This window comes from Nicotiana sylvestris, chromosome 7 (genome assembly GCF_000393655.2).
Source record: "Nicotiana sylvestris chromosome 7, ASM39365v2, whole genome shotgun sequence".
Taxonomy (NCBI): Eukaryota; Viridiplantae; Streptophyta; class Magnoliopsida; order Solanales; family Solanaceae; genus Nicotiana; species Nicotiana sylvestris.
In genome coordinates, this window is record NC_091063.1 from 77046391 (window position 1) to 77054932 (window position 8542).

The 8542-nt window shown below is 31.8% G+C and overlaps 1 long non-coding RNA gene across 2 annotated transcripts; it reads right to left on the reverse strand.

The window, feature by feature from the left end:
- Positions 1-4493: 4493 nt before the first annotated feature.
- Positions 4494-7867, reverse strand: LOC104232486 (uncharacterized). 2 transcript variants are annotated; one of them, XR_712340.2, is made up of 5 exons: positions 7776-7867; positions 7253-7352; positions 6085-6193; positions 5962-5991; positions 4494-4897 (listed from the first exon to the last, which is right to left on the reverse strand). It is a non-coding gene; the product is annotated as an uncharacterized lncRNA (long non-coding RNA). The 2 variants fall into 2 exon arrangements; XR_712339.2 differs by lacking the exon at positions 4494-4897 and having other exon boundaries at positions 5286-5991.
- Between the last annotated feature and the right edge of the window lie 675 nt (positions 7868-8542).

An 8542-nucleotide genomic window follows, 5' to 3' on the forward strand; every position in this document is an offset into this window, starting at 1 on the left:
TCCTCTTCTTCAGAATTTTCCTCTTCAACAACCTTCCTTTTCGCAGAAGAGGAACCTTAGACGATTTCTCGGGCTCTCTCTCTAAAGAGATACGGGTTCCCGAAGGAGTACGAGTCCCCAAAGAGACACGAGAGGCTGCAACTGCTTCAGCAGTAACCCCTCGAATAGCAAATCCTGACAAAAAGAAGGATAAAAGTTAAAACAATAAAGGAGAATATAGGCACGAAAAGAACAAAATGTGAACTCTTACCATGAGTCTTTACCTTCCAACCAAAGCGGTTAGAAAGTATTTTCCAAGATCTACCGTCCATTGGCGCGATCTTCAGCAATTTATCTACCCAACCACGGAAATTGGGAACATCCCCCACAACTCTCATGGTTGCTAAAAAAAGGGGGGGAGGTAAAATTAGATGAGATAGTCCCTTCTTCTAGAATTGTCATTCTGATAGGGGTATAGACCATTCTGAACCTAGAAGAAGATCATTCTGATAGGGGTAAAGATCATTCCTCTTCATGGTTGCTGAAGGTTCAGAATGATCTTTACCCCTAGAAGAAGATTTGTGAGAAAGGGAACCTCTGGTTCTAGAGGAAGGACCAGAACCAGAAGAAGGTATAGACGAACCACCTCGAGTAGATCCTAAACTACGAAGTCTACCTCCCCTTCTATGCCTAACAGGGGCATTGGGGAATGAGTCAGTAATGGAAACTCTCTCAGGGTTAGGGCTTGGAGAAGACATATCAAAGAGGAATGATCTAAGGAAGAAGTAAACAGAGATTTGGAGAAATAAGTGTTCAATAAGCTTTATGTGATAAAAGGCAAGGGAAAAAAATTATATTTATACCGATAAGCAACAGCCAAAGGTAAAAGTGCGGAGGTGGAAAGACCATAATTATGATAACTGACACTTCATTAATAGTGGAACCGTGAAAACCTTGAAAAAAACTGCAAAAACTGCAGAGCCAATGAAAAATTGATACGTGTACGAAATATTAAATGGAAGTGACAATTGAAGCATCAATTTTGTCATAGCATTAATGGTGACAAAAATTCTCGTTTTAATGAAATCCACTTCCCAAATATTCAATTGATGAATAAATGGAAAGAGGGACTATCTGTAATGGGAAAAATTGCATTTATATATGCAAGTGACATGTTGAGACACGTGGTCAAATGATCAAAGAATTATAATTAGTCAAGAGGCACGAGCAGTAGTAGAAACGAGCAAAGGCAAAGGAAGAGGCACTGGAGGACATTTGAAGGATTCAGCGCCCGTACCTATTTAAATCATTTATCAAAAGGAATGGATCTGACCATGATAAAGAGCGCAGATACGGAATTCGACAGGCATTAAATACTGGATACGTTAGAGAATTTGTATTGATTACAATGATTGTGTAATGTAGCATTCAATGTCTTTAATTATTCATAATAGACTCATTATGATTTGGAGGAAACGCATATCTTCAAGATACCTATAAAAGGGAGGTATTTGGCCACTTGTAAAGACAAGACACGATCGGAATATACTTTGATTCATTTGTTTTTCTCCTGATTATACTCTGGTTACTCTAAATTACTTTCTTCTACATATTCTTTTGATTATCAGTAACCCGCGTTCTTTTAAATTCTAACTTTGACTGAAATTCTATTTTTTGATTAAACACTACACCCAGTGTTTATTATTATTTTTTTCCGGCAGCCAGTGCATGACTCTAACACATCAAGTTTCAAGAGAATATTCCTTGATTGTCACGCGTCACCCATAAAGCTTCTTTTTTTTTCAACAGTGATAAAGTTTTCATATATAGTAGTAGTATTTTTTAACATTAGTAGTAATTGGATAAACGAATTGCAAATTCTAATTTTATTTGCTCTCATTATATTTCAAGAAGTAGGCATAATAACAAAACCAATGAAAAGCTTAAAGCATAAAATAAAGGAAATTGGTACATACTGAATATGACGTTAAGCACCTTATTTTAAAATTTAAGGCACCCTTATACTTTTTCATAAATTTAAACAGCCTTAAGACTTTCGCTTTTTTCCTTTCATCTTGTGGTATTTTTTTTTTTGGGGGGGAGGAGAGGGGGGGGGGGTTAGAGTTTGCTCCATCGAGTTATAAAAATTAAATAGACCACATGATTTCCTCCCTTTTCTATTGGAGTATTTATTGTTTCCTAAACAACCAAGTCGACAATTATAGAAATAATAAATAAAGCATTAACAAAGAGCTGTAATAGTCAAACGAAAGTTGTTTCCTGATCCCGACTGAAAAATGGCAGAGACGGATCTAGAATATTTAGGACATATATGCCCCATTAAAGAAAGAGAAAAAAAGATGTATTGAGTAAAAATTGATATATATTCCTTTTGGATAAATAATTTTGTATTCAATAAGTGCACCATTAGTCCTTCTGAAATATGTATGGAGTCAGCGGATAATAGTAGACCAATTCTAAAACTACATACATAAGATATCTAGTTTGACGGAAAGGTCACTGGTTCACGTACCCCATAACATGGGCTATGAATCCGCCCGTTAACATCACATATAATCCGGAGAAAGAAAGAGGTTTTCCGGTGTGATCCGTGGGATAATAAGCAAAACATGAATGATTTTATTGTTAAAAAAAACAAAAGTGACTTTATCAACGTAATTTGGGTGACTATATAAGGAATTAACTCTCTCTTTTGCTTTGTTTAATGTTCAACAAGGAAAAAAGTGTTTTACGTACTCCTAATTGGCGCTATTTTCCCTTTTTTTATAATTACTAATTTCTATATACGTGTGTTAGCACGTAATTATTTCGTATTAATCACTAAAAGGCATGTAAATCCCAAAATTATCATGCATACAATATATATATAAGTAAACTTAAATAATAAGAAAAATGAGACATAGTTCCTTCAATTGAAAGATGTTTAAAATCAAACGATGCTTTTGAAGAACTGGAATCAACAATTAGGAAATAAACAACTAAATAAGCCTAAAGGATGATTTAGAACAAATTAATGGACTTTCCCCAAGATACATATCAATAGTGTGAAAGTATATATGAATTAAACAACATCAAGTACCCGTATCACCATTGAAAAGCAGTTCAATGAGAAAATAAATTGACAAAAAATCAATATCTCAAAGTGAGTATAATAAAATATTCCTTTGCAAATTTATTTTATCAGTTATACAAATAAAAGTTGTCAAAAAGTTCAAAATAAGTTGGTATTTTTCCTATTCATTCCCTTAAAAAACAAATTGTACGGCCTTTAACCTACTTCTATTTTTAATAAATATAAGGTTTTGAAATATTCAAAAAAAAAAAAGAATAAAAAATCATGGTTCACAGTAAACCTAGAAGTCTTCTCTTTGTCATGCTACTTCATTCTACTACTTCAGTCTTTTCTCCAAAATTCTTTTCTAAAAGTATCATCAATTCTTATAAGAACTCAATTTTAACTCAATTTTTTTTTACTATTTGAATCGTTATTTCCTACTGGTTCTACAATTTTACTTGCATAAGAACACTTTAAAGTGCCTCTTACCCTAATTTAACTATAAATTTATTTACTTGATAATTATCATCTAACTTTCACTAATGCGCTATTAAATATATCTAATTGAGTAGCATGACAAATATACTCCAAGAACTCATCAAGCTAATCCCTTTACCAATTCCACATGGACAAGAATAGTACTTCAATATATATATCATGGATCTTGAGAATTTTAGTTGTTAGTTATCATTGAAGTTAATGCACTTTTTTCATTTGTCTTCTCTTTCTTGCTAAAATTCTGGATATTTAGGTTGGTTAAATAATTTTTTAAAGAGATAATTTCATGTGTTAACTTATACTCAAATACTCAAAATTAAAGGGAATAGATAGATATAGATAATTATTATAGGTATACAAATTTATAATGAGGGAAGGAGAAAAAGAATTAGGGTTTCCTTCTTTTAAACATCCATCAGATTTTTTTATGCTTAAAATCTATTATTTTTATGTACATGCAAATTTAATATCCCATTAATAAAGAATTAGGAGAAATCTTAAATATTCGATTACTTTGATGCCCCAAAAAGAACCACAAGAACCATCCGCTATTTGTTTTCTTTTGCGGATATTTGCTAATTTTATGATTAATTGGTTATAGCTTCTACTCTTTCGGAAAGAAATATGTATATCAATTAAATATGATTTATAACAAAAAAAAAAAAAGGAAAAACTTCACCTAATATTATTTACAAAATCATATGTGTTTTCTATTGAAACTAGATAGCTTTGCACGGGCACAACATTTCATACTTTTAGGTAGCAGACTTTTTTTCTAAATCGTTGATTTGGTTTAAATACCAATACATATCATTCAGAATATTGATAATTTTGTAAATGCCTCTGATATCACTGGCCATTGCTTTCAACCAGTATATTCCCATAACATGGAAGTCAAGTAAACGTAACTCGAGGTGACAACTAAGCATGAACCTTAGAATTTGGACTGTAAAATGACTTCAAAAGTCTCAAACATCATTTATTTACAAGGTAATGTACATTTTTAAGTTCTTAAAAATAAAAAGTCTCAAACATAAAAGTACAAAAACTTAAAAAGCATAATGTAGGCTATGTCACATACGCTTGAACTCAGGGAATCCATCTGAATCAGTGAACAATGACAAACCATATTTAGCTGAGACTATAAAGGTACATCCACATACAATGACAATAACAGTAAGAGACTTAAAATGCATAATATTTCTACAATGGTTGGAGAATTGCCAAGCTTGGGAGGAATTGGTCCATTGAATCGATTGGTATCGAAGTCAAAAATCTTTCATTTTCATAAAAGCTAATTTCCTTTAGTATTTTGTACCATCACATGTATACTCATTCAAAGTCCTGCATATCAACAATATAGTAACATAAAATTTTTTTGAAAAATTTCGAATGTTAGAAGCTAATACTTATCCTTTATTGGGAAATAGCTTATAATTTCCACGAAAAAGAGATTTCGTACAAGTATTGAAAGAAAATCCATTTAAGAAGCATCATAAACGTTACTGTAAAAGAGAAAGTGAACATGCAAATTAGAGGCTCTACTGATATGTTCCAAGATATATCAAATAAATTGAATTTTATTGAAAAAAATTAATAACCAAATAAATATACAAAAAGTACAAAAATTATATAAGTGGAAGACACTTCTTCAAGTTTTTATGACGACAGATCTTGCGTCATAAAGCAAAGTTTCCAAGTCTATCATAAGAATCTAAGTCAAAGACATTCTAATTAATTCGGTAAGTCAAAAAAGTAATGTGTTCTTTTTGCTTTGAGCTTCAAGAATCTTAAAGTGAAGTCAATAATTTATCAAGATAATCTTAATATGCAATCACCAATATATCTAGATACATACATATATCTAGATGCTACATTAGCCAATAACATTAAAGCGCCCCACTGTTGGACTCTTATTTTGAAGACAGACAACCAAGAAAAGTCAATACTTTATTAGCGGCAGCCAGCAGGGATCACTATATTCTGCATTTAACATATATCAAGTCCTATAACCTTTTCATTGTGAAATTACTCATTCCTCATGAATAAGATATCATAATATTTCAAGCCAGCATCACTGAGTTGACCAGAAATTGCATTATAATGTCCATGTTGTTTCTTATTGCTTGCAATTAGTGTTTAGAGTGTCTCTCAAGTTGGACTTCTTTGAACTATTCAGGAAGCATCTCTATCCCACTGATCTCAAACTGATGGACAAATTAAATATGAAGATCAAAATAACACAATGAATGCAATCACGTAGAAAAACCTCCTTCAAATGATAATAATAGAAGGACTCAACAACATAATAAGTAAAGGAAATATAAACAGATGAATTTTCTCAATTAACAAAACCAAACTTTTTATATCTAGTGTTTTTGGTGAATCTTGCTCTAATGAAGTTGTACCTTTCCTGTTTCCCTCTCGCTACCACCACGCTGAAAGCAATAAGAACTTTTAAGAAGAAACTAAAAAAAGGGGAAATATTTTAGTATCTTGAAAAAAGAAATTTTCAATTGAAAATACATTACCAGCGTTGGGTGGTTAAAGACCAGAAGCAGAGAGAACATTATTTTTGGGTTAACACATCCATGGACTCTTGTAATCACTAATAGCTGGTGAAGCTAATCCAGTATTCATCTACCAAATATAAGAAATCATAATTCCCAATCAGTAGATCTGAAGGTCAGTGTCATGGTACTATCTGAAGAATCGTCTTTAAAGAGCTGCATAAAAGATATAAGTCTCTGCTTCGCACAAGTTTGCCCATTAAAAACTACTATAAAGTAGACATATAACTGGAACACTTCTTTGCAGAGAACTATCATACATTTCCATTACTTGAACACATTAATGGTGGCCATATTGTCCCATTTCCTTCCTTATATCATATTGCCGGACACATAAATATCATGTCAAAGATAACCAAATAACAACGAAGCTAATTTTCAGTTAAGTGTCGAATGAGTATAGAATATCAACTCTGTATATAATAAAATGTAAGAGACGAATGTAGTGGACGAAGTATAACAATTAGCATGGCCAAAAAAAAACCACGGTGCAGCTATTTGGAGAAATCATAACCTGTTCCGAGAGTAGCAAGCTTAAGCCAACATTAACTGTTGGTATGCACGGACTGAGATGGGAAAATGTTCAGAGTTTGTGGTCTCATTCTATATTTCTTTGCAACTTCTCAAGAATGGAAGCTTCTATATTTCTGACAGGTTATGTATTTTAGCTCTTTGGAAAAAGCCGCAGCAAAAAGATGGGAAAAACAAATATATGTCCACACTACTACATCTATCAACTTAAATAAACAAAGAAAACAACCTCATGTCAATTACTATACACTATGTAACAATCTAATACTCGGCAACACAATTATACACTATGACTATAACAATTATGCCAATCAATCTATGGTAACTCTAGCATTCTATAGGACCTTATACTGTTTCCTGTGTGCTCGTCAAGTTTAGCACTTGCGAAATTCAACTTGAGCTCTAAAGGATTACCTGTTAGTTTTGTATGATACCGTCAATTTAATCTGTAATCTCATTGTTCTAATCTCAACTTTGAGATTTATGATAGCATACATGTGTTGATACATCATATTTGTTATTATAACCTGGCAAATTCAATTCGAAGGAAGAATTTCGACTCTCCTAGATCTTTTATCTTGAAATTTCGGTGTAGTACCTCTTAGATTCTTCAACCATCTTGTCATCGTCCGTGTGATCAGCAAGTTATTGACATATAAAAGGATCACAAGTTCACAACCATGTTACTGCCATGTCTTCTGGTGAACAAAAAGCAATATAAGAAATAAATCTCTCAAAAAATACAAAAGTGGCATTACTATATCATTTTCATAACTTTGATGACCATATTAAATAAATCCAAAGAATATAACTTTTTTTTTCATTAACAAAGGATAAATTAAACTTTGGCATATTAAATTTGAGCAAAAAAAGATATCCATTTTAAATTCACATTCTTTTATAGTGAGTTAACTTTACCAACTACAATACATCTTAAACAGTATAGTGAAAGTACCAATCACTGCTTATAAAAATAAAGAATGTTATGTCACCATAGAATAATAACAGACAAGGAAATTCACCCATGAAATAGAAAATTGTTAAGAGATCTCAAAGAAGAAGAAGAAGAAGACAAAGAAAAAAAGAAAAAGATTGGAGCAAAAACCGTGAGAGAATCATACCCGAAATGGTTTTCTTCAAATTCTGAAGAAGGAGAACTCAAAGAGTTCACCTAAGTTTTTGATGGAACATAGGAGAGATGTTTCTAGACCCATATCTTTCGTTTGTGTCGAAATAGTGAGCACTGTTAAAGATAGAAATAGGGGAAAAATAAAATGGCAAGGTAAAAGGGCAATTTTGCCCTTGGTCGACCAACTTCTCTTTTTTAATAGAAAAAATAAAAATATGAATCACGTCCGGTGATATTAATACTTATATATTAACCATGCAAAGAATATTAGATTGTTTGCATTAACATATATATACTTCTAGGATGACCAAAATAAAATAATTTTTATAATGCATATACGTTAAAGATCATCTTATCTTGGTAAGAAAAATATCGTTGATGGCTCTGGCTATTATACAACCACCAATAGTTGCCATGAGATCTTTTTTATATTTTTGTAGTGCCAATAGTTCTATTTGACTACCTTCAGCTTTTCATCATCCATGGAAGAAATATATTTCTTGCGACTATTATTATACATGAACATTCAGCTTACGCGTTAAATATTTCTACAGCATGAAATATTCCATACTTCATATTTATAAGAGAAGAAAATTGGAATTAGAAGTCCATGCAAAGTCATAATTCTATTGCACAATGTTAAATTGTCCAGGTGGATAATACATTTAATAGTTGACTTCAAAATCCTAAAAATTAGATCAAACCCTAAATAGTACTATAGTTTAATATTCTTGAAATAAAAATAAGCAAATTGAATTC